This window comes from Pseudophryne corroboree, chromosome 10, assembly GCF_028390025.1.
Source record: "Pseudophryne corroboree isolate aPseCor3 chromosome 10, aPseCor3.hap2, whole genome shotgun sequence".
NCBI classification, from domain to species: Eukaryota; Metazoa; Chordata; class Amphibia; order Anura; family Myobatrachidae; genus Pseudophryne; species Pseudophryne corroboree.
In genome coordinates this window covers 362,799,116-362,826,602 of record NC_086453.1, presented here as the reverse complement: position 1 = coordinate 362,826,602, position 27,487 = coordinate 362,799,116, and the positions used below count along the sequence as shown (strand labels likewise).

At 42.3% G+C, this 27,487-nt stretch overlaps 1 protein-coding gene and 1 long non-coding RNA gene across 2 annotated transcripts in view; both read left to right on the top strand.

The window, feature by feature from the left end:
- Nucleotides 1-27,487, top strand: part of LOC134965669 (nicotinamide N-methyltransferase-like) — a 112,573-nt gene that overhangs the window by 71,186 nt on the left and 13,900 nt on the right. The gene's annotated exons all lie outside the window — the stretch shown is intronic.
- Nucleotides 2,117-10,105, top strand: LOC134965667 (uncharacterized). The gene is made up of 3 exons (XR_010188488.1): nucleotides 2,117-2,156; nucleotides 4,994-5,062; nucleotides 10,069-10,105. It is a non-coding gene; the product is annotated as an uncharacterized LOC134965667 (long non-coding RNA).

Sequence of the window (27,487 nt, the reverse complement as noted above, 5' to 3'; positions counted from 1 at the left end):
GCCGCTGTATGAGCGTAGTATTAGTGCCACTGTCTGAGAGTAGTATGGGTGTCGCTGTGTGATGTTGTATGGGTGCTGCTGTTTGAGAATAGTATGGGTGCCGCTGTGTTTGCGTAGTGTGGGTGCCGCTGTGTGGGCGTAGTGTGGGTGCAACTGTGTGAGAGTAGTATGCGTGCAGCTGTTTGAGAATAGTATGGGTGCCACTGTGTGAAGTAGCATGGGTGCCGCTGTGTAAGCGTAGTGTGGGTGCCGCTGTGTGGGCGTAGTGTGGGTGCAACTGTGTGAGAGTAGTATGCGTGCAGCTGTGTGAGAATAGTATGGGTGCCACTGTGTGAAGTAGTATGGATGCCGCTCTGTGAGTGTAGTATGGGTGGTGTGTGACATAGTATGGGTGCTGCTGTGTGAGTGTAGTATGGGTGCCACTGTGTTAAGTAGTATTGGTGCCGCTGTGTGAGAATAGTATGGGTGCCACTGTGCGAAATAGTATGGGTGCTCTGTGTAAGCATAATGTGGGTGCTGTTGTGTGAGTGTAGTATGGGTGCTGCTGTGTGAAATAGTATGGGTGCTGCTGTGTGCGAGTAGTATGGGTGCCACTGTGTGAGTGTATTATGGGTGCTGCTGTGTGAGTGTAGTATGGGTGCCAATGTGTGAAGTAGTATGGGTGCCGCTGTATGAGAGTAGTATGGGTGCTGCTGTGTGAGTGAAGTATGGGTGCTGCTGTGTGAAGTAGTATAGGTGCTGCTGTGTGAGAGTATTATGGGTGCTGCTGTGTGAGTGTACTATGGGTGACGCTATGTGAGCATAGTATGGGTGCCGTTGTGTGAGCGTAGCATGGGTGCCGCTGTGTGATGTAGTATGAGTGCTGCTGTTTGAGAGTTTTATGGGTGCTGCTGTGTGAGTGTAGTGTGGGTGCCGCTGTGTGAGCGTAGTATGGGAGCCGCTGTGTGAGCATAGTATGGGTGCCACTGTGTGAGTGTAGTGTGGGTGCCGCTGTGTGAGAGTAGTATGGGTGCCACTGTGTGATGTAGTATGGGTGCTGCTGTTTGAGAGTTTTATAGGTGCTGCTGTGTGAGCGTAGTATGAGTGCCGTTGTGTGAGCATAGTATGGGTGCCGCTATGTAAGAGTAGTATGGGTGCTGTGTGAGTGTAGTATGGGTGCTGCTGTGTGAGAACAGTATGGGTGCCGCTGTGTGATGTAGTATGGGTACTGCAGTTTTAGAGTGTTATGGGTGCTGCTGTGTGAAAGTAGTATGGGTACCACTGTGAGGGTAGCTTGGGTGCCACTGTGTGAGCATAATATGGGTGCTGCTGTGTGAGCGTAGTACGTGTCTCGCTGTGTGATCCTATTATGGGTGCTGTGTGACGTAGTATGGGTACTGCTGTTTGAGAGTATTATGGGTGCTGCAGTGAGGGTAGCTTGGGAACCACTGTATGAGCGTAGTATGGGTGCTGCTGTGTGAGCATAGTATGGGTGCCGCTGTGTGACATAGTATTGGTGCTGCTGTGTGAGAGTAGTATGGGTGCTGCTGTGAGAGTAGTATGGGTGCTTCTGTGTGAGTGTGGTATGGGTGCTTCTGTGTGAGTGTAGTATAGGTGATGCTCTGTGAGCGTAGTGTGGATGCCGCTGTGTGAGCGTAGTGTAGTTGCCGCTTTGTGAGCGTAGTGTGGGTGCCAGTGTGTGAGAGTAGTATGGGTGCTGCTATGTGCGCTTAGTGTGAGTGCCACTGTGTGAAATAGTATGGGTGCCGCTGTGTGAGTGTAGTATGGGTGGTGTGTGACAAAGTATGGGTGCTGCTGTGTAAGTGTAGTATGGGTGCACTGTGTTAAGTAGTATGGGTTCCGATGTGTGACTGCAGTATGGGTGCCACTGTGTTAAGTAGTATGGGTTCCAATGTGTAAGTGTAACCCTACCCTCAATACCTTGAACTAGAGCTGTCTATGTATTCTATTAAGGGATGGTTACCTAATATCTGTGCCTCCACCCAAGCTAATTATTTTAGGCTTGCCCGGGTAAGCCCTTTCCGCTTTTAGTAATGAATTTGCATATCAATATGTCTATAAATGTATATGCGTGCACATTCTATACAGTATTATACCTGTTCTTCTGTTTGCTTTCCAGGATCTCCGGATGGAAATTTCAAGTCACATTACATATGGTAAGTATAAGTAAAAGTATTTATTCTTTCTCATAAAGGTTTAGAAGAAATTTAAACACAAAACACATTTCACAAGCATAGTAAAATACATCACTTTTCCAATCCTGTCTCACTAATACCCTCCCTTTTCCTTAACCTATACAGGTTATTTGCATGCAATACAAAAAAATCTCCTTTGTTAAATAACACCGTTAGGTGTTTGAGTGACCCGGGTACTCTTTATAAGAAAGTGCACTATCAACCCGATAAAACTTATAGAAGAAACAATAAATGATTCTAAATACTTAACATCACACTTTAGTAATAATATTCCTCTTTCCTTTCTGTTATTTTTCAGTCTGTGAGAGAAAGGTATGTATCTATACAGAATGCTACTGTAACACTTGCTGTCTAATAAGTTGTAATATATTGCCACTTATGTTTCTCTTTTGTCAGTTAGGTGAAAAGTATCCTTTCCTCAGATGTAACTTGTATTAGCAAAAGACTACTTCCTTATCTGCCATACAAGTAATAAAAGTATGGTTGTAGCTGTACAATTCTATACTGAAATCCTTGGAAGTGGGAAAATACTTATTTCTGGCAGCTGTATTCCTTTCACAAGCTATATGTCGTAGTATTGCATGCTCATCATTGTCCTCAATCCTGGTGTGGTGTAGCTTAAATGTAAACTGTCTCTTTAACAAGGAGAAGTCTTGGTTAAAGGCACTTAATGAAATATGCTGTGGTTCTTAGTTAATTTAAATACTCCAATTTTTAAACTGCCAGTCTCTTTGCGATTAACATACAATATGGCTGGGTTTTAGACAATAAACTCTTCAATGTGAGTGACGTAGGGCTAACTGACTTGGCTTTTATCCGCTATATACACACTGTAGGTGTGATATTAGTTTCTGTCTCTAATAATCCTCTGGACGGCTTAATGCTGCCTCTTTCCTTTGCTTAAACAGTACTTTATAGCTGACCACTGACAAAATCATAGTTATTTGAGCATATTATTATACTCCGTTCCACTCTTAGTGACAACCACAGTTATGTTGCTGCTGGTATTTGGTGTAGGTAGCGGGTTAAATACACCAACACCTCTGCTCACTGATGCTGCAGTATAAACTCTCCTGCTCTCCTTCCTTTCTTTCTTAACATGCCAAAGTATAGTTCACCATAGGCGCACTGTATATATGCTCTGCTTAATTAATGCTGCCTAGCACTGTTGTTCATATACTTTGAATATGATTTACTGAATAATTTATAGTTAATTATACTTTGTTGGGCTAGGCTGGGGTGTCAGTGAGGTGCATGATAGTTTTTTCACTCACGCTTTAGTTGTACACTTCTGGTCTCCCTGTATTCTTGTGAGAAAAAGACTCATCTTGCGTCGGTCGTTGCCATGGCACTGGTCAGCTTCTCTGCCTCTTCCGGTCTCCACACCCCCCGTTGCTATGGCGCTGATCAGAGCTTCTCTCAGCCTCTTCCGCCGCTGCTCCCGGCTCCAACAGGCCACTGCATGTACTCTGCCAGACCACGCTGTCCTCCTCTGCCGCCTGGACAACCCAGCAAAACACAGCAGGGAACCGATCTCCCGTTCCTCTCCGCCGCTGCTTCCGGAGGGTGGCTGGCAGGTACCTCTGACTCCGCTCTCCGCTTCTCCGGCCGCTTTGTTTTGGCCGCACTCTCCGTTGCCCTTTGCCGGCTGCACTCCCCTTGCTCTCTGGTCACCGCTCAGCTCTTAGTGGCGCCAGAGGCTCAGGTGCTAGCACTCCAAAGGGGGATCAGCATTCTGACTCTCCGCCAGCGAGGAGCTTTATTTATACTCCTTCAACTCACGGCTCGTGCCTCCCTCCTTCCCGCCTAAGCCACGAGCTATACCCCCCGGTCAGTAGCGCTCGTGAGGCGCTCGTGGCATTCTGGATCGTTCTGCCAGAGCGGTCATTGCCTGACAGATAGACCACTGACAGCCCCACTAAGTCTATACAGCCTCTCTCTATCTCCTATTTCATGCTACGTTAATAAGAGCTGTTCTATAAAAACTCCTGCACCCACAGCACATTTAATAAATAAATTACAAATAGTTAACCCCTTCAAATCCATCTATATACACATATATTTACATATCCATACATACACAAGCAAATATATATATATATCAATTAACATCACATTTCTCCTTTTAATATAACTTGCGTTAAATATATACATAAATATATATATATATATACCTCAGAAATATAACACTTCACATATTAATAATCCAATAGTTATATTACACTCTCCCCTTGGTGATTCATTTCAAAAAATCCTCAAGCAAATGGATCACCAATTTTTTATTTATTATTAACTCTAAGTTTGTATTGGTAAGTATCCATAGTAAGGCCATATATCTATCATATTTGGATGTATTATTCTGGGTACAATGCTAGGTATTCCCAACTCATCATAAGTAAGCATAGATGGGGGTTGACATACCCTTTTTGGCTTATCCCATATCTGCTTCTTCTCTATTTCACTATAAGGATATAAAACCCTATTAGATTCATCTGATACTCTTGAATTTTCAGCATTACAATATTCCAGATCTCCTTCCCAGATATTGTCATCATTAAACTCTTGAATTTTACCTCCCACATGTTCTAGGGGACCCTCAGTAACATGGTCATCAGTAAATTTGTCAAAATCTAAAGACTCATCTTTATAATAATATCCTTGTATCTCTGGTTCATCATCTATGTCATCTATGATACTCAATTCATTATGTATTACATTTCTATTTCCCGTTCTTTCATTAGTTGTGCTGGTAGTATCGTTTAGTTCAAGCCTTTCTAACCGAACTTCTTTCCCGATAGGCAAAAGATGCTGCCTATGATATGTCAATATCCGGTCATCTCCCGCCTCAAGCTTGATCTTATATACAGGTAAGTTTGAAAGTTTCTCAACAATTACAAAAGGATCTTCCCTCCACCTATTTGAAATTTTAAACTTTCTAGGTGTTCCTAGATGTCTTAATAAGACTCGATCCCCTGGAACTAACTCATGGTCACGGACTTTCCTGTCATATCTAGTTTTATTTTTTAATCCTAATTTCCTGGCTGCACATTCAGCGATATCATAAGCCTCCTGTAATTCTTCTCGCAACTTCCTTATGTATTTTATGTGGGAAATAGCAGGTTTGTCACTAGTGGATATCCCCATACATACATCTATGGGAAGCCTGGCTTCCCGACCAAACATTAAATAATATGGAGAATACCCTGTGGCTTCATTTTGGGTACAATTATATGCATGAACTAACCGGTCAGTATGCCTTTTCCAGTACTTTTTATCAAAGGGGTTCAATGTTCCCAACATATCCAATAAGGTTCTGTTGAACCTCTCAGGTTGAGGGTCACCTTGAGGATGATAGGGAGTTGTCCTAGATTTAGTTATTCCACAGGTTACACAAAGCTCCTTTATTAGTTTACTTTCAAATTCTCTGCCTTGGTCAGAGTGAAGTCTGTTTGGAAAACCATAGTGGATAAAAAATTTGGTCCATAATGTGTTTGCCACTGTTGATGCCTTTTGATTTGGTGTAACATACGCCTGGGCGTATCTGGTGAAATGATCAGTTATCACCAATATGTGGCATTTCTTTCCTGGTTCTACTTCTAGTGTCAAAAAATCCATGCATATCAAATCCATAGGCCCACTACTTTTAAAATTTACCAAAGGGGCAATTTGTTTAATTACAGTTTTCCGAACTATACAATTTCCACAGTTCCTACAATAGGCCTCTACTTCTTCCCTCATTCCAGGCCAATAAAACCTATCCGATATTAGCTTAAAGGTTTTGTCATACCCTAAATGGCCATGGTCATTGTGCAAAGCTTTCATTACTGTACTCCTATGCTTTTTAGGCAGTACTAACTGTTTCCTTTCACCTCCTTCAGATTTCTTAGTTACACGATATAATAACCCATCTGTTAGGAATAACTTGTTCCTCTGTCGCTCCAATAACTTAGCTTCTTTGGTAACTAATGGGGGCCTAGAACTCCAACTCTGTTTCATTTTGTTTATTACATCTCTTATGTCTGGATCTTGATTTTGATCATCCTGTATCTGGCCTCTCCGGAGTCTAGGCAACCCTTCTAACTCTAAATTACTCAGCCAACAATATGATAATGGGATAGCTTCAGAAGTGGCTCCTAGAGGACTCAACATTTCTCCTGGCATCATTTCCCCAATTTGTATTTGATGACATATCCCTTTTACATCTCCCATAGGCACTTCAATCCATTCTTCTTCAACGTCACTACTACCCTGGTTGGGGATCCTAGACAACGAGTCAGCATCAATATTATTTATTCCAGGTCTATATTTTAGAGAGAAGTTATACAAGGCCAATGCTGCAAGCCACCTGTGTCCAGTAGCATCGAGTTTTGCTGTTGTTTGTATATAAGTTAAGGGGTTATTGTCGGTGTGTACCTCAAAAGGTACACCATACAAATAGTCATGGAATTTTTCTACCACACACCACTTTAAAGCCAAAAATTCCAACTTATGGGTAGGATAGTTCTTTTCACTAATGGATAAGCCCCGGCTAGTAAAAGACACAGGTTTCAGTTCACCTTGGTGCTTCTGATATAATACCCCTCCTATTCCTTCTAGTGAAGCATCTGTGTGGAGAACATATGGAAGGGTTGGATCAGCATATGCCAGGACTGGAGCACCCGTCAGTTTTTCTTTTAGAGCTTGAAAAGCCATTTCACATTTAGGATCCCATCTGTTTCCAAATGGTTCACTTGGTTTGAACCATTGGTTGGATATTGTTTTAGTGGTTTTCTTTTTATTATTTGGGGGATACCCTTTAGTCAAATCAGTAAGAGGCTTTGAAATTTTAGAATAGTTCGGGACAAAACGGCGGTAATAACCACAGAACCCTAAAAAAGATCTAAGTTCTTTCAATTTAGTCGGACGGGGCCAATTCCTCACTGCATCAACTTTGGCAGGGTCAGTTGACACTCCTTCCCTACTTACAATGTGTCCCAAATATTTCACAGAGGACCTACATAGCTGGCATTTATCGATGGATAGCTTCAATCCTCCCTCTATTAATCTATCCAACACTTTTAATAGACGGGAGTTATGTTCGGCTAGGGAATTTCCGAAAACAATAATATCATCTAGATAGACAATAACTTCTCTGTAATTCATGTCCCCTATAACTTTCTCCATAGTCCTTTGAAAAGTAGCAGGAGCTCCCTTTATACCTTGCGGCATTTTTAAGAATTCGAAGAATCCCAATGGGCAGATAAAGGCTGTTTTTTCTCTGTCTTCTGGGCACATAGGAATCTGATAAAACCCATTTCTTAGATCAAGTACTGAAAACCACCTGCTCCCTTGTAAACAATCTAATGCCTCGTCAATCTTAGGAACTGTGTACTGGTCTGGTACAGTTCGAGAATTTAGTGTCCTATAATCTACACACATACGGATTTTTCCATTTTTTTTTTTTGCTATCACAATTGGAGAGGCATATGGGCTGCGGGACTCAATAATGATTTGGTTCTCCAGTAATCCCTTCAGGTGTAACCGAACGTCCTCAAAATCCGCAGGTGCTATCCTACGGGAACGTTCTCTAAAAGGACTTATATCATTTAACTTTATGCCATGCTCTACTCCTTTTGCTTCTCCTAAGTCCCATTCTCCTGTTGAGAACGCTTGTTTTCTATATTCTAATTCTTTAATTAGAGAAACCTTGTCTTCTTTTACCATGTCACTTTCCTGAAAACAAACATCAAATTCATTCCCACTTTCACTGAGATTGGTTCCTGGTTGTACCAGCAAAGTATGTCCTACATCCATAACTCGTCTATCTTCATCCCGGCACCAATTTGATAGTACATGGTATAATTGAGTGTTAGTCCCCACAATCACAGGGGGCCCATTTCTTTCTCCCTGAATTTTAGGACATATGAGAGCAATAAAGGGTACTTCTAAAGGCTCTTCAGGTGTTTTCCCATCAAATTCAAGGGTTACTTGTACATAACCCAAATAGGGGTACTTTTCAACACTTAATCCCCAGATGACTAGCCCACTAAGTGGTTGTATGGGTACATTTGATATATGATCATTATACCATGTTTCAAAAATTATAGATACTTGGGACCCACTGTCTAAAAGTACTTTACAGTTAACTCCATTAATAGATGCAGAAACTATGGGGGCAGGCCCCAATAGACCCTCTGGCACCGTCCCGTTCCACCATGAATTCCCCATTGCACAGTTGCTGACTTCTAGGGGGACTGTGAGGGGTTCACAGCCCTCCCCTGTTCGTTTCCCTGCCCCGTAGAATTTCCTCTATGTGCGTTATAATTTGTTACCGAAGTTCTTGAAGATGATCCATCATTATTTGCATTACATTCAAACGCTCTGTGTCCCATTCTACCACATCTAAAACATCCTCTTCCTCTATTATTGTAAGAGTTTCCTCTTCCCATGCCTCGATCAGATGAATTGTTATTACTCTTCTGAGAAGAGTTTCCTGAGTTTCTGCTACTTTGAGAGGCTATAAATTGCTCTATTTTCTTATTTTGCTCTTCTATCATTTTAACTACCTTATCTTCAAAAGGATTTACTTCTATAGAGGGTTGAACGACCTTAACCTTTTTTATTGTTTTTTCTCTCATTTCGATTAATACTTCTTCCTGCTTTACTTCTTTTAACAATTCGTTAAAAGTAGGAGTAGGTTCCCTTGTTCCCGAACATCTAATTTTCTGGGCCACAGAATCAGTTGTCATGGCTCCCCTCAATAACTGCTTCATTCTACTTCTATCTACTTCATCCCGGGTAATTCCACCCTTTTCTACTATCTTGTATAAAAGTTTGTCCAATCTTATTAAGTAAGCACTTAACTTTTCTCCAGGTTCCTGGAAAGTATGATGCAACCTAGATGTTAAATCCCCTACATCTTCTAAGGTACCATAGGCATAATCTAACGCCTCAAAATATGTCTCAAGAGTAGCTTGCGGATTACTTCGTCTAGCTGCCTGTATTATTCCCATGGCAGGCCCCCTTAAGCTTTCAACCACTCTTTGCCTTTTTATTTGATCAGGGCATTGCCATTCCTCAGCTTGCTGAACAGCAGCTTCTTTCCAGGACTCGTACATTTCTTCACCTAGTGGTACAGGTACTATCCCCGAAAATATTCGTAATCTTCTATAGCTCCCTTCATAGTGCCAGCGTTCTAACTGGGTAACCACTCTATCTACCATTGTCTCAAACTGTGACCCATCTACATTTGCACCATTCCCTTGTGTATTACTATTTGCATTTTCCCTTTCAGGGGTGTCCACAGAAGTGGATATGTGTGCATTACTGGCTTCCTCATCTTTTCTCTTAGGCCAGATAATATACCACCGCCTCCCAATTTCCTCATTTGCCATTATCATCATTGGGATCATACATGGATCTAACTCCTTTTCAGCTTCTATTAATATAGCTATTTCTTCTCTCCATTTATCCACAATCTTAGGTCTTTTAACCCCATATAATTTGTCTATAATTGTTCTAATGACTTCTTCATCTGAAAATTCAGAGAAATTTCCTCCTATTGCTATACATTTTTTAGGATTTTTCTCTTTTTGCATACACCAAGTGTATATATCCTCTTCTGTTAAATTCTCCATTCTTACTGAACTCATATCTCAGCAGACTTGCCTCCAAATGTAACCCTACCCTCAATACCTTGAACTAGAGCTGTCTATGTATTCTATTAAGGGATGGTTACCTAATATCTGTGCCTCCACCCAAGCTAATTATTTTAGGCTTGCCCGGGTAAGCCCTTTCCGCTTTTAGTAATGAATTTGCATATCAATATGTCTATAAATGTATATGCGTGCACATTCTATACAGTATTATACCTGTTCTTCTGTTTGCTTTCCAGGATCTCCGGATGGAAATTTCAAGTCACATTACATATGGTAAGTATAAGTAAAAGTATTTATTCTTTCTCATAAAGGTTTAGAAGAAATTTAAACACAAAACACATTTCACAAGCATAGTAAAATACATCACTTTTCCAATCCTGTCTCACTAATACCCTCCCTTTTCCTTAACCTATACAGGTTATTTGCATGCAATACAAAAAAATCTCCTTTGTTAAATAACACCGTTAGGTGTTTGAGTGACCCGGGTACTCTTTATAAGAAAGTGCACTATCAACCCGATAAAACTTATAGAAGAAACAATAAATGATTCTAAATACTTAACATCACACTTTAGTAATAATATTCCTCTTTCCTTTCTGTTATTTTTCAGTCTGTGAGAGAAAGGTATGTATCTATACAGAATGCTACTGTAACACTTGCTGTCTAATAAGTTGTAATATATTGCCACTTATGTTTCTCTTTTGTCAGTTAGGTGAAAAGTATCCTTTCCTCAGATGTAACTTGTATTAGCAAAAGACTACTTCCTTATCTGCCATACAAGTAATAAAAGTATGGTTGTAGCTGTACAATTCTATACTGAAATCCTTGGAAGTGGGAAAATACTTATTTCTGGCAGCTGTATTCCTTTCACAAGCTATATGTCGTAGTATTGCATGCTCATCATTGTCCTCAATCCTGGTGTGGTGTAGCTTAAATGTAAACTGTCTCTTTAACAAGGAGAAGTCTTGGTTAAAGGCACTTAATGAAATATGCTGTGGTTCTTAGTTAATTTAAATACTCCAATTTTTAAACTGCCAGTCTCTTTGCGATTAACATACAATATGGCTGGGTTTTAGACAATAAACTCTTCAATGTGAGTGACGTAGGGCTAACTGACTTGGCTTTTATCCGCTATATACACACTGTAGGTGTGATATTAGTTTCTGTCTCTAATAATCCTCTGGACGGCTTAATGCTGCCTCTTTCCTTTGCTTAAACAGTACTTTATAGCTGACCACTGACAAAATCATAGTTATTTGAGCATATTATTATACTCCGTTCCACTCTTAGTGACAACCACAGTTATGTTGCTGCTGGTATTTGGTGTAGGTAGCGGGTTAAATACACCAACACCTCTGCTCACTGATGCTGCAGTATAAACTCTCCTGCTCTCCTTCCTTTCTTTCTTAACATGCCAAAGTATAGTTCACCATAGGCGCACTGTATATATGCTCTGCTTAATTAATGCTGCCTAGCACTGTTGTTCATATACTTTGAATATGATTTACTGAATAATTTATAGTTAATTATACTTTGTTGGGCTAGGCTGGGGTGTCAGTGAGGTGCATGATAGTTTTTTCACTCACGCTTTAGTTGTACACTTCTGGTCTCCCTGTATTCTTGTGAGAAAAAGACTCATCTTGCGTCGGTCGTTGCCATGGCACTGGTCAGCTTCTCTGCCTCTTCCGGTCTCCACACCCCCCGTTGCTATGGCGCTGATCAGAGCTTCTCTCAGCCTCTTCCGCCGCTGCTCCCGGCTCCAACAGGCCACTGCATGTACTCTGCCAGACCACGCTGTCCTCCTCTGCCGCCTGGACAACCCAGCAAAACACAGCAGGGAACCGATCTCCCGTTCCTCTCCGCCGCTGCTTCCGGAGGGTGGCTGGCAGGTACCTCTGACTCCGCTCTCCGCTTCTCCGGCCGCTTTGTTTTGGCCGCACTCTCCGTTGCCCTTTGCCGGCTGCACTCCCCTTGCTCTCTGGTCACCGCTCAGCTCTTAGTGGCGCCAGAGGCTCAGGTGCTAGCACTCCAAAGGGGGATCAGCATTCTGACTCTCCGCCAGCGAGGAGCTTTATTTATACTCCTTCAACTCACGGCTCGTGCCTCCCTCCTTCCCGCCTAAGCCACGAGCTATACCCCCCGGTCAGTAGCGCTCGTGAGGCGCTCGTGGCATTCTGGATCGTTCTGCCAGAGCGGTCATTGCCTGACAGATAGACCACTGACAGCCCCACTAAGTCTATACAGCCTCTCTCTATCTCCTATTTCATGCTACGTTAATAAGAGCTGTTCTATAAAAACTCCTGCACCCACAGCACATTTAATAAATAAATTACAAATAGTTAACCCCTTCAAATCCATCTATATACACATATATTTACATATCCATACATACACAAGCAAATATATATATATATCAATTAACATCACATTTCTCCTTTTAATATAACTTGCGTTAAATATATACATAAATATATATATATATATACCTCAGAAATATAACACTTCACATATTAATAATCCAATAGTTATATTACATAAGCGTAATATGGGTGCTATGAGACGTAGTATAGGCGCCACTGTGTGAGCGTAGTATGTGTTCTGCTTTGTGAGCATAGTATAGGCATCGCTGTGTGACATATTATTGGTGCTGCTGTTTGAGAGTAGTACGGGTGCTTCTGTGTGAGTGCAGTATGGGAGCTTCTGTGTGAGTGTAGTATGCACGCCGCTGTTTGAGAGTAGTATGGGTGATGCCCTGTGAGCGTAGTGTGATTGCCGCTGTGTGAGCATAGCGTGGCATAGCGTGGGTGCCGCTGTGTGAGCGTAGTGTGGGTGCCACTCTGTGAGAGTAGTATGGGTGCCGCTGTGTGAGCGTAGTGTGGGTGCCACTCTGTGAGAGTAGTATGGGTGCTGCTGTGTGAGCGTAGTATGGGTGCTGATGTGTGAGTGTAGTATGGTTGCCACTGTGTTAAGTAGTATGGGTGCCGATGTGTGAGTGCAGTATGGGTGGTGTGTGACGTAGTATGGGTGCTGCTGTGTGAATGTTTTATGGGTGCTATATGAGCAGAGTATGGGTGCTGTGAGAGTAGTAGGAGTGCTGCTGTATGAGTGTAGTATGGTTGATGTGTGACATAGTATGGGTGCAGCTGTTTGAGAGTTGTAAGGGTGAAGCTGTGTGAGAGTAGTATGGGTGATGCTGTGTGAGCATAGTATTGGTGCTGTGTAACATAGTAAGGGTTCCGCTGTGTGAGTGTAGTATGAGTGCAGTTTGAATGTAGTTTGGGTGGTACTGTGTGAGGGGAGCTTTGTGGGAGCTTATATGGTGGGTGGATGAATGTGCTAATGGGTGTTTGATTATGAATTGAGGAGAGATGTGGTAATGGATTCATGTTACCAGATGACACCACCAAGATACCACATGACAAAGTGGTGACATGTAGTTTTGTACATAGTGGCTTTTTTAAAAAAAATTCTCACTATCGGTTCTAGCTCTAGTATCTTCTTTGTGTAGCTATTAATAATGTTAGGGGTCTCTTTTTTATATACAGTACTGTATATAGAGATGTCACATTCATGATATTGCTTCTACCCCTTTCAGACCACCAGCTATGAACACGGTTATTGGCAAATCAGCGCACGTAACCCGTGTTCATGTGTGGTCTGAAAGGGAAAAATACAGATGGTATTACCGGTACTGGTAGTGAGCAGGGTTGACCTCATGTTCAACCCGGCTCACTGTGCGGTGTGAATGGGAGCCGGGTTGATGTGACCCAGTTTCCCATTTAATGTGTGTGTTTGTACGGGCGGTGCTTGGAAATCATGTGATCTCCATGTGCCTCCCCCACCGCGTCACCGCTGACATCACAAACCCAGCAATATGCCGGATGGCAAACAGCAGCAGCGGGGTGCCTGAGGGAGGGCATACCCTGGGAGCTCCCATGTCAGGATCCTGGGTGCAACCCATCTCAAGTGGTGTGAAAGGGGTATTAGTGACCCATATGATCTTTAGTAGAGAGGTTTCAAATTCATATAATCACTAAGCACCATTTTTACTTTATAGTTATGTTCACAAGTATGGTTTTTTTTGTTTGTAGACTTTCATATTACACTGTTGATACAGATGTTGCCACACTCATCCATCCTGCAGCTCGGCCACATGGGCACACATTCCATGCTGAGTTGCGGCTTAGTACACTGTTCATGTATTCCTATGGGTGCTTGTACTTAGAAGCACACGAGCGTTCTAGTCGTGGGAACACTTGATTGCTGCAAATATGCCGAGCTGCAGCATGGATGACTGTGGCTACATCTGTATAAGTTTAGTGTGTAGGGGGCAGGGCAATTGAAGGAAGGCTCTAAATACAAACCATGAAGCAGGCCACACCCCCACACCACTGGCCATGCCCCCCACATCACTAGCCACGTCCGCTGCGGCAGCACACAATAGGCCTTTCATAAATTTCAGCTCCAGGCCCATGTGAACCTTAATCTGGCATTGACTGTCCACTAGCATTTAAGCAGAATTTATCTAAACAATAGAGACAGGCACTAAGGGAAAGGAAAAATATCAATTCGCTGGTCATCAAACCAGCTGATAAGGGAGTGGGGGGAATCATTATACAAGGTCGCATGAACTATATTGTAGTAGCAGAAAGGCAGCTACATAACAGTGTTCACTATATACAGTTATCCAGTGATCCTACCTCCCCTTATCAAATTGAATATAATGGCTTACTATTTTAGCCCCGGGCAGGGGATGGAATAGCAGAGGAAGAATTAAATTTTTTAGTGTGTCCCCATCCTATCACTCCCATTTTATTATCATTTGTCTAAAATTCACAAATAACTTAGTGCACCACCTGGGCATCCAATTATTTCTGGAATTGGGTTCCTCACTTCTAATTTATCACAATTTGTAGATGCCCACTTGCAGAGCCACATCACCAAACTAAAGTCTCACATTAAAAACACAAAGCATATTCTGCAGAAAGTCTCTGAAATTTGTTTGATGGAGGGTTGGACATATTTTACACTCGACATCCAAGCCCTATCTACAAATATTCCACATGAAGTAGGAATTAAGATGATAAAATATTATTTAAATGGTGCATGAATATAACAAGAGAGAGACGGACATTGTAAATGATGCAATATTATGTATATTAACACATAATTATTTTTTGTTTAATGACACATTATTTACAGACACTGGGGACGGCCATGGGAACCAGATTTGCACCAAGTTTTGCAAATCTCTATATGGGCCGCTTCGAGGAGCAATTTATATGGAATGGTCCATATAGAGATGATCTGTCCCTCTATGGCCATTTTATAGATGGTTTCTTTATAATTTGGAATGGGGGTCAACACAGAGCACTGGAATTTGTTAATTATTTAAACACTAATGATTTTAATTTGCAATTAACTCACACATTTTGTTTTGACACTGTAGTCTTTCTGGATGTTGCTTTCTCTGCCAGGGATGGTATAAATTTTCTATAGATTATATGATGCCCATGTGTGCCTCTACCTATGTACATTTTACTAGCAGTCATCATAGACCATGGATAAGGAATATCCCAAAAAATAAATAGTGCACCTAAGGCGAAATTGTGCTTATGATGAGGACTTTTTTCCCAAATAGGGATAATGCTGGTACATTTCGAGGGGAGAGGATATCTGGATAAACTCCTTAATTATGCGAAAGATTATGCTAGGAAATTGTGTAGAAAAGACAGCTAATACTACAGTGGAAGGGGAGAGCTTGAACAACGTAAAGACGGGGAATTTATCTGTTGACATGAAGAAGCCAATAAAAAATAGGTTGATATCTGAAAATATTATATTTTCATCTAAATATAACATCAAATTATGGAAAATCAAAAAGATTGTTAGTGATAACTTCACAGTATTGGATTAGGATCCTATATTGAAGAATGTTATTTTAGACCAAAGTATGTTGAAAACTCAGATTGGTATAGAGGAAGGAGGTCCAGGTAATTGGCTAGCACATACATTTTTATGTAGCTATCAATGCAATAATTCTGCTTAACTTACAAATTTATGGTAAATAAATCAACTAGTATAAATCCAGTGTGACTGGGGAAACATTTAAAATTAAACAATTTATGAAATGTGAATATAGTTACTGTGTGTATGTTCTCCAGGGTCCCTGCTCCTACAATATGTAGGGAAAACCACTGGAACTATTAAGAGCAGGTTCAGAGAATTCTGACAGTAGAAAAATATAAAACAAAAAGGAGAGGTAATAAGTTTAGACAGCTCTGTATAGGTGAATCATCTTAGATTTTTAAACTAGAGACTCTCACTCCTCAAGGCCTCAATGAGGCATTGGATTATACATGTTAGATGGTTAATTAAGTATGTGCCATCTCCTATGAAACCCAATGTAACCTATTATGTTTGGTATGGATATAGGATGAAGACGATATTGGAAAAGGAACAGGTTGTTCTACACTTTTATCCCACTAAACCATAATAATAGGTTAAATATACAAACCGGGGATTTCTTTGAGGGTGGGGGAAAACTAAGGAGGGGGAAAATCATGTAAAATAGTTGAAAAAATCCTTTGAAAAAACTAGTTGTTTTTTCTGTGGATGTAGAACCCAATCTGGCAGATTGTTACTTACAAGGGTTATTTATGTGGAAAATTAGCATTCTAAATGGAGGACTTTAATTATTACACATATATGTAGGTATGTTTTCTTATATTTATAATGTTAAATTCCACAGAGATTTTTCATATATGTGTGTTAATATAGGATGTATATAGACTAGCATATATTATATTGGGACCTTGAATAAAGAGCTCTTGGAAATCACAGAGGAAATAACACTGTTTGTGAATATAAATTGAAAGGTTCTAGCAAGCAATTAATGAGGTCATTTGTTACAGTTGGGAGACTTATACTTAAGTAGATATATTTTTTTATTGTATTGGTATAGAATTTCCATGAGTATTTTATATGAATGTTTTATTAGTCTTATTAGTTTTGAAATCCATGAATGTGGATAACATACGTATGGAGACTCATCATTTGATACAGCTGGAATTAATTAATGAGGAACCACAGGTTTAAAAGAGTAAAGGTCCAAGGAGTCTGCAGTCTTGAGAAAGTCCCAGTGCATTGTGGGATGAAACACGATGACACTATCACTCACTGGCTTACCTCTACTGCATCACCAGCACAGGGAGATACGCTGCTGTAAGTGACTGAAACTAACCCAGCACTGTGGTCTGCACTGGCAGCGACAAACATCCGGCAGCTAAACAAATAGAACTAAATGCTTACCAGCACTGTTACCTGCCTGGGGCGGTGATAGCCTCACCACCGGGAGAAGAGGAATTGGGGCTTGATCACAGTGGAAGGATCACTACAAGTGTGCAGGGATAACTATTAAAGCGTCCATGCTACGGTAATCAGTGTTCTGTGTCTGAACTTAGCCGGGACGCCGGCATCCAGCATTGACTAAGCGGAACATTGTCAGCATTAAAAACCTGTGAATTCAGTGAGGTAATTCATTTATTTGTAAATTCTAGTGCAACAAAAATGCTACTTAGTTGCAAAAGGAGGTTTATGGTAGACTTACCATTGTTAAATCTCTTTCTGCAAGGTACACTGGTTTCCACAAGGAATAACATTGGGGTGTAGAGTTGGATCTTTATCCGAGGCACAAACAGGCTAAAGCTTTGACTGTTCCCAGGATGCATTGCACCACCTTCTCTATAGCCCCGCCTCCAGGCACTGGATCTCAGTTTCGTTAACCAGTCCAATGTAGTAGCAGGTAAGAAAGATGGTAGATGTTAGTTACATAGAACCACAATCTCATGACAGGAGAAGGGACTAGTGGCTAATGCCATACAAACCCAAAGAAGCTAAGTGCATCTTGGTGGGCTCCCTGTGGAAACCAGTGTAACTCGCAGAAAGAGATTTAACAATGGTAAGTCTACCATAAATCTCCTTTTCTGCAGCGGGGTACACTGGTATTCCACAGGGAATAACATCGGGGATGTCATAAAGCAGTTCCTCATGGGAGGGGATGCACTGTAGCGGGTACATGAACCCAACGTCCAAAGGAAGCATCCTGGGAGTTGGAAGTATCAAAGGCATAATACCTGAGGAATATGTAGCCACCTTGCACAATTGTTCATCGGACGCACCATGGCGGGCCGCCCAAGAGGGTCCAACAGACCGAGTAGAGTGAGTTTTGATAGCAGCAGGAACTGGATGACCAGTCTGCGCATAGGCTTGTGCAATCACCATTCTAATCCATCTGGCCAGTGTTTGCTTATTCGCAGGCCAACCACGTTTGTGGAAACCAAACAATACAAACAGGGTATCTGACCTCCTGATAGAGGCAGTCCTGTCCATGTATGTACAGAAAGTCCGTACCACATCCAAAGATTTTTCCATGGATAACATTCCAGAAGAGTTGAAGGCCGGAACCACAATCTCTTGATTAAGGTGAATAGAAGACACCACCTTAGGTGAATAACTTGGGCAAGTCCTCAGAACTGCATGGTCACAATGAAATATCAGGAAGGATGACAGGACAAAGCTCCTAAGTCTGACACCCATCTAGCAGAGACAATAGCCAACAAAAACAGGACCTTAGCAGTTAGCCATTTAAGGTCCACCGACTCAAGAAGCTCAAATGGAGGCTCTTGTAGGGCGTTCATGACCACAGATAAATCCCATGGAGCCACCGGATGGACAAGGGAGGCTGAATCCTTAAGACACCCTGAGTGAATGTATGAAGGTCAGGTAGGGATGTAATTTTTCTCTGAAACTATACCGACATGGCATATATGTGAACCTTGATGGAGGACAGACGAACTCCAAAATCCAGAGCTTGATGTAAAAAAGCCAGAAGTCTGGAAGTACTAAACTTATAAGCATCATAATTCTTAGCAGCACACCAGGTGAAGTAAGAATTCCAGACCCTATAATAAATCCTTGCAGAAGCCGGTTTACGGTCCTTTAGCATAGTTTGGATAACCGCCTCATAAAATTGTTTGGCTTTCAGGGGGGAAGCTTCAAGAGCCATGCTGTCAAAGCCAGTCTGGTCAGGTCTGGGTAGACACAAGGGCCCTGAATGAGGAGGTCTGGGCATTGAGAAAGTAAAAGAGGACACTCTATCGATAGACCCTGTAGGTCTGAGAACCAATGCTCTCTGGGCCACGCAGGTGCGACTAGAAGAAGCATTCCTTCTTCTTGTTTGAACTTCCGTAGTACCCTGGGCAGGAGTGACACTGGAGGGAACACGTAGGACAGCCTAAAGTTCCATGAAATTGCCAGTGCGTACATGAACACTGCTTGAGGATCCCTTGTCCTTGATCCGAAGACCCGAACCTTGTGATTGTGTCGAGACGCCATGAGGTCTACATCTGGTAGACCCCACTTGTGCACTAGGAGTTGAAAGACTTCCTGATAAAGACTCCACTCTCCGGCGTGTATGTCCTGACGACTGAGGAAATCCACTTCCCAGTTAAGGACTCCCAGAATAAACACTGCCGATATTGCTGGCAGATGGCGTTCTGCCCATTGAAGTATTTTTGACACTTCCATCATTGCCATGCGACTACGAGTTCTGCCTTGATGATTTATGTATGCCACGGTGGTGGCATTGTTTGATTATACTTGAACAGGCCAGTTCTGAATCAGAGGCAGGGCAAGTTTCAACGTATTGAACACTGCCCGCAATTCCAAAATGTTTATCTGGAGGAGAGATTCCTCCCTGGTCCACAGATCCTGTAGAGAATGTGGCTCCAACATCGCACCCCAACCTCTCAGACTGGTGTCTGTTGTCAGGAGGACCCAGTTGGAGATCCAGAAAGGACGGCCCCTGCTCAACTGTTGGTCCTGTAGCCACCAGCTCATTGACCGATGAACTTCTGGAGTTAAGGAGATCATGTGAGACCTGATCCAGTGAGGCAGGCCATCTCACTTGCAAAGAGTTAACCTCTGCAGAGGGTGGGAATGAAATTGAGCGTACTCCACCATGTCGAAAGCCGACACCATGAGGCCTAGTACTTGCATCCCAGAGTGTATCGACACCCTTTGGCAAGATAGGAAGTATCTGATCCTGTCATGAAGTTTCAGGACTTTTTCTGTAGACAGAAACAGTCTCTGACTGTGTTTGTCCAACAGTGCCCCCAGGTGCACCATGCTCCGAGCAGGTAACAGTGAGGACTTCTTCCAGTTGATGGGCCACCTGTGAGCTTGTTGGAATTTGACCGTCAGATCCAGATGGCTGAGGAGGACATCTTGGGAGTTCGCCAGGATCAACAAGTCATCCAGATACGGCAGGATACTGATTCCCTGACAGCAGAGAATGGCCATCATTACGGCCATAACCTTGGTGAGAATCCGAGAGGCTGAAGCCAGTCAAAATGGCAGGGCCTGGAATTGATAATGTAGGTTGCCAATAGCAAACCGCAGATACTGCCGATGCGATATGGGAATAGGAATGTGCAGATAAGCATCCTGTATGTCCAGGGATACAATACAATCCTCGGGTTCCATGGCCAGTATTATGGAGCTCAGAGTTTTCATACAGAATTTGGACAGTCTCACAAACTTGTTCTTAAATTTGAGGTTGAGTACAGGCCGGAAAGACCCATTTGGTTTCGGAACTAAAAATAGGGTTGAATAGTATCCCCTGCCTTTCTGTGGCAGGGGTACCGGCACCACCACTCCTGTGTCCAGGAGGGATTGCACAACCAAGTATAGAGTTTGTGCTTTTAATGGGTCTGAAGGAATAACCATTGAGCAGAACTGGCGAGGGAGACTTCTCTTGAAAGAAACTGCGTACCCGTGAGAGACCACTTACTGCACCCAAGTGGTCTTTAACTAGGCCTGAGTGAACTGTAGAAAACAGCCTCCCATGTGGGGTCCCCCAGGGAGAGGCACATACCATCATGTAGCAGGCTTGTCTTGTTTGGAAGCAAGCTGACAGGCGGCTCAGGATTATTTACGTTTGTGCTTAGTGGTTTTGGCAGCACAAGCCTGTTTGGGGTACACTTGACCTTTGCTTTTCCTGGAGGTGTAAAGGAATGCAAAGTGGTACAGAAGGGTTAGTACTTGGGAGGAAAGCAGTTTTAGCTGAATCTTGTTCAAATCCTCCCCAAAAAGGATGTCACCCTTAAAAGGGAGCACCTCCTGGGTCTTCTTGGAGTCCAGGTCCCCCTTTCAGGACCTTAACCACAAGATTTGGCACGCCAGTATAGACGTAGTAGATGCTTTGGTCGCCATTACACCTGCCTCAGAGGCCACCTCCTGTAAATAGTGTGAGGCTGAGCTGACATAAGTCAGATATTGTCTATCAGTATCAGGAAAATTTTGAGGTAGCTCATCCTCAATTGCCTGCATCCATGCTTCAATTCCTTTTGCAGCCCATGACATTGCTATAGTGGGTCTATGTATAGCACCTGTAAGGGAGTAAATAGACTTCAGGCATACCTCCACGCACTTATCTGTTGGTTCTTTCAGTGAGGTGACAGTAGTGACCGGCAGAGTAGATGACACCACAAGGCTAGTGACATGAGAGTCCACCGGCAGTTGAGTTTCCCACTTGTTATTAAACTCCGGAGGGATAGGATAAACAGCTAACATCTTTTTGGATAGGGAAAATTTCTTTCCTGGTGATGTCCACGATTCCTGACGTATTTCAACTAAATGGTCAGAATCTGGGAATACTACTTTAGCAACCTTCTGACATTGGGCTTATCAGGTTTCTTAGATGTAGTAGTGGGTTCAATCTCATCATCCATTTGGAGGATTAGCTTAATAGCTTCCACTAAGCTTAATAGCTTCCACTAGGTCAGGAACATCAACCTGGGTTGTAGATTCCTCAGAAGCAACTTTATCAGTGTCTGACAGATCAGTATATTCCCCAACCTCTTCGAAAGAATCATCTGTAATATTAGAAGATTGTGAGGAGAAAATTGCCCACTTATTAGATGACCCCTTATTATTAGAGGCTCGTGGGGTAGACTTCTGTGTAACCAGTGAATGATTTAGTAGCTGTAACTGGGTAGACAGAGTATCCGCCCAAGGCGGATTAAGTACTGATAGAGTCTATTATCTACCTTTTAACATTAGCTATATACTAATACCGTGTAGCCGTAATGGCTGCAAAACCACGTGCACGTGCTACGCACTCCGTACGCTATTTGCGTTTGAAGACCTCGCACGTGGTACGCAAATTAAGTTCACACGCTGTGCTGGGTGTACGGAATACACACAGCGAGCGTACACACAGATAATAACCTTTATAAACTTTAAACACAGAATATGCTTACACTGTAAACCTTAATACCGTGGTCCTATAATGGTGTAACACTGAACCTTTGTGAGTATGCAAGCTGTTTGAGCAATTGAGATACTCAGAAACCCTTTGTACTAGCTAGAGAAACACAGACACCCTGCTGAGGTTCCAACACCTTTACTAACAATATCTAGCTATGTAAAAAGGGGAAAACAGTTAACAGTTCATACACTACAGACTAACATCAATATCTAAGCAGAATAACTACACATAAATATACAATAGCGTCTTAATCCTATACAATAACAGAGAGAGAGAGAGAGAATATGGCAAATACAAACAGAGAATAAGTTGGTTACAGAGAGAACTTACACACATGGGAATGAATCGCAGGCGCAATCTGGAAATCCAGCTCCCAGTTAGTCAATGATGAAAACCGTTGTGGAGAGAAGACTGAGCTGGTCCAGTCTGGCTGTTCCCTATATACACTGCATACAGTACACTACAAAGGGCCCTACACTCTCATTGTTCATTGGACACAGGAATCTGTCTTTACATTATAACAAAAGGTCATAGGTTTGTTTGAACAGGTGGGCTGTGACTATTTCAGACTGCTCAGGTGGGAGGGAATCTCAGGATTCCCAACACATGGACAATGAATCGCAAATATAGTAAATGTCCAGAAACTACTTATAGACATAACTATACGCAGGAGCAATTAATCTCTACCCAACCAGCACCGGATTGTTTCTAATAAAATGTTCTTTAGTTAGGTACCAAACACCACTGCTCAAACCCTGTCTGACCCTTCGTATCATGCAAAGAGGAATTCCTCTGTCCAGTGACCAATTACATTAAACAGACTTACAGTTATTATTAACGGGAACATTACTTATAAAACATACTATTTGGATTTACTATGTAACGATTGAGTCGCCCGCTAGACGCACACAAACTCTACCGTAAATGCACATACCACGCGCCAATGCGCACGGCCGTAGAAGCTCCATTACGCAACTGCGAATATGCGCACGCACGGGAGAGAATGTGCACGTGCAGCGGGCAAGCGCATGGGGTTAACATATGGCAACGTGAAGCATGATATTTTTCGACTTTGACAGTCCACCCTTTGGCAGTCATCAATAAATGCCACTTCCTAAAACAGTTTAAACAGAAAAATATATGTCATCATGTAAATACCTTTTTATGATTGGGTAAAGGGAGGAGAGGAGAAGGTGGGAAAAATATGACCTAGTGAGATAGTAGAAGCATGTGTGTATGAATCCATGTTTGAGGGGTCATGTATCATCGTGCCGTACGTGTTTTAAATCAAGCTTCGAGGTATTGCGAAGTATACATTTGAATCCTTCTTATCCCGTATCAAGGGTCTGTGGATGGGCTGTCAAACTCTACCGAGCTCTTTTCGGCTTTTGGTTGCAACAAATGGGGAGCACATTTAGTTGATGATACATGAATGGGGGAACATGTGAATGCTGATATATGTGTCTATATTCCCTGTCAACTATGTGTGTCATTACCTGGAGGTTGTAGAGATGAAGATAAGAAACAATCGTTATAAATGCAGTCGTAAACTATGTGAGTTTATATAAACAGTCGCCGATTGAGGTCTTGTCTGATGTCTTGTCTTGATGTACATGTTGTCTGATGTCTCTCGGTGCTTTTGCTATAAATAGCGAGCAAAAGCTTTTCCATTGTCTATAAAATTACAGTCTCTAAAGTATTGGGCTATCGTAAAAGTTAAAGTCACTAGGGATATTGGGGGTCTGTGGTATGGTCCATCAATGGTCTGTATAAAAGAGGTTGTCAAATTCTTCTTCCAAGCGGATGTCTTTGTACCTTGGAGGAAAACAAAGGAGAAACGGGTGAAAGAAACGGACCGTGGAATCACATTTTCATCACAACATTGTCCCTATCGTTGGGTCATAAATCAAATTTGTTGTTGTTATTACAGTATCCTCGCTCCTCAGACTTATCACTCTGGTATTACCTTTACACTTCGTTAAAATCCGAACGCATCTAAATATCAGGCCAACAAATATGATGACTCCCAGAATACACAAGAGAAATTTCCCTACATCCATGATAATACCTTGGGCCCATTCTCCTAAACCCGAGAACCAATTTCGTGGGTTCAACCATGACACCCAACCGGTCAGCTCATTACTCACAGCAGCGAGAGTGAGATTATGTCTCCTTCGGAACTCCCACTTTAATTGTAAAATGTCATCCATCTTTTGATCTATGACCTCGACCGGGTCCTCTGTGCTGTTTGTAATGTACGTGCAGCACTTTATTCCATATTGAGTTGCTAGGGTAACACAATACCCGCCTGTCACAGCTGTGAGGTAATTGAGAATCATCCTATGCTGAACCAGTTCTGTTTTGTAGGCTTGTAACTCTCTCCCCGTATACCTGAATGTGTCGTCATACATTTCGGTGATATTGTCTAATATATTTGCAAGCGCAGATATATATCTATAATTTAACACTCCTCTGGTGGTACAAGTGACATCTAACGCGAGTAGGACTTGCATCCCGGTGGATTCATGGATCAGGTCAGAGGCCGGATGCTCTGTTCTTTCTATCAGGTGCCGTTTAACGATGTGCTCGTAATGAGTGTGAGTATAAGGAGCTTGGGCACCACGGTGAATATCTTTCATTTTACTATGGGATACAGTCATTACTTCAGGCAGTACTTTTCCAATATAACATAATCCTTCTGAGTTTGGGGCAAGCCACTTACACGCCTTCCTCCCGCATATGAAATATGCATCATCGGGGAGAACATATGGGACTGAGTATGACATAACCATGTTACAAACTTTCCATGTGAAATCTCCTAACCCTAATTCTCCCATCTGTCTAGTACACATATCTGGTTGTATGATATGTGCACAGTATCCTGGTGATACTTCTCCAACTCGCATGGTCCTACTTCCTAGAGTGTACCTATACCGGAAATATTTTCCACTGTCGGCTATCTGGCGTATAAGCTCTGTGTCTATGGGCATTCTATCGGCTCTATATGAAAATGTCATGGTTTGATTACTCCATGACACTTCCCAATTTCCCGGCTTTCGGGGATTGGAAATGTTAAAGCATACTAAGGACCTATCCACATGATATTGGTGGAGCTTCAAACTAGGAGGACTAGAGATATTAAACCTCTTGTCCACCGGCCTCCCACCACTTAACTCAAGTACCTCTCCTATCGTTAAAGGGAATGGTACTAGTCCTGATTTGCTATGACCTTGAGGTACTTGGGAGCATACCCAACAGTCTGTCTGATCTAACACTTTACCCACTAATGAGTGATAGTCACTCAATGGATGCCGGTCCACGTGGATATTAAAACTGGACTGACATCTCTTGATGCACCCATCCTCAACTATGTTGTCGCAATGCCTACAGATGCAGTTCTCTTCAGCTAACAATCCTTCACAATGTCTATAAATAACATGGCTGCTAGATTGTTTTCCGGTACTCGCCTTTTCTCGGTGATTGTGTTGCTATTGGAAATTTACGCCTCCATCTCAGTCATCAGAACCCATTCCGGATCCTTTCTCGACCTCACTGGTACTCTCACTGAAACAGACTGCTCTGGTCAACATCATGGTCAACAGGAAAACACGGACTGCAGTCTCTTGGGACGAGTCCATCTTACAGGAGGAGAAAGAGAAATTTGTAATGGGGGTACAAAAAAAATACTTTGAGGGGAAAGAAAAATGTTACGATGTCTTATGTCCTATAGTCATGTTGATCTTCTTGCTCTGTTGTCATCTCAAAGGTGCTGTCTCTCAGTCTTCCAAACGAACATTCCGGTGATACAATATTCCTTCCAAATCAGCGATCTTTCTGTAAGGAGCAAAAATCTTGCATTACCATTTGTCTAACTGATGTGTGGCATACCATCTGTAAGGCATGAGAACATGAGAGAGAAGAAAAAAACAAAAGAGAGAGAGAACAATTCATATATATGTTACATAAACAAAAACAAAAACATTATCAGATCTTCCGTTCACCATCAGGCTGTCACACTAACACGTCCATTGGTATCTTTGCACAGTCTCCCCCACCAGTATTTCCACACTCCACCCTTTTGTGCCTGGCCAGGACACACCGATGTCGGTAGGTCACACTGGGGTTAGGTAGACCTCTGCAAAGACCAAGTAGTCATGTGATGTTTGAGTTCTGCCGATGAACGTCAGAGATGGGGAAAAATAAACATTTACAGATAAATTAAAACGTGTACCCGGCCGTTCCTGTGTCTACAAGGAACTGACCTCCCAATTTCATTAACTGTAACCTCAGGCTTACTGTCAGTCCTAATGATCACCTTTCCTGACTACATATTACAGGTGCGGCCCAAACTTCTTCCTATATGATCCCTGATTACAATTTCGTGTATCATGACTCTGCTCGTGTTTTTGTCTAGGGGGTTGATATACCTTCTGTGGATCTTTAAACCTACAACTACGTGCAAAATGACCTTCCTTCTGGCAATTATAACACCTTATCACCTTTGACTTACCCACAGGGATCTGAGGCTTCTTACCTCCCTGTGCTTCCCTGTTTCTTTGGATATCATGGTCATGTCGTTGTCTAGGGGGTTGATATGACTTTTGTATATTTCTTGATCTACAATCTCTTGCAAAATGTCCCTCTTTGTGACAATGATAACAAACTATCACATTTGAATTTCTCACAGGGGTTTGGGGCTTAAGCTGGTGTGGCTTCGTTGTCAGGGCTTGTCTACTGATTGTCATTTGCTTACTGCCCTGTGACTCCAGGTGTCTTTTGATGTTCAATTCAATTATAACATCATCTTGTGTTGGTTCTACAATATGAGATACATTTGTTTGTGCGTGATATATAACACTGTACGTACCTGTGGACACGACCTCACCTGACCCTCCGTAAGGGGGTTTGACTACTGCCTCTACCGATTTGGTCGCGTCCACCTGGATGTCTTGTATGATGGCTGCTGGAAATGGTGTCGACCTCGTGCTGGGCTCACTTTCTTGCTTGTAATCCTGAGGGAAGTTTAACATGGAGTGCAACTTGCACGGGTTAACAGTTGTACATTTAACAGTTTTACTTTTATCATTGTTACATTCGTTACAATTATTCTTATCATCTATAATACAGTTGCTAAGTGCATGTTTATCATACACCAGTGTGCCACTCTCTGTAACCACCCTCTCTCTTGTTGCCATATTTTTCTTACCAAAGTGAGAGTTGCCATATTTGTAAACAATCATAATGTTTAATTCGTTGCCTCCCGGATTTTATGAGACAGATCCTTCGCCTTAAATTATGCAATACCTCTGAGTCAAAACTACCTA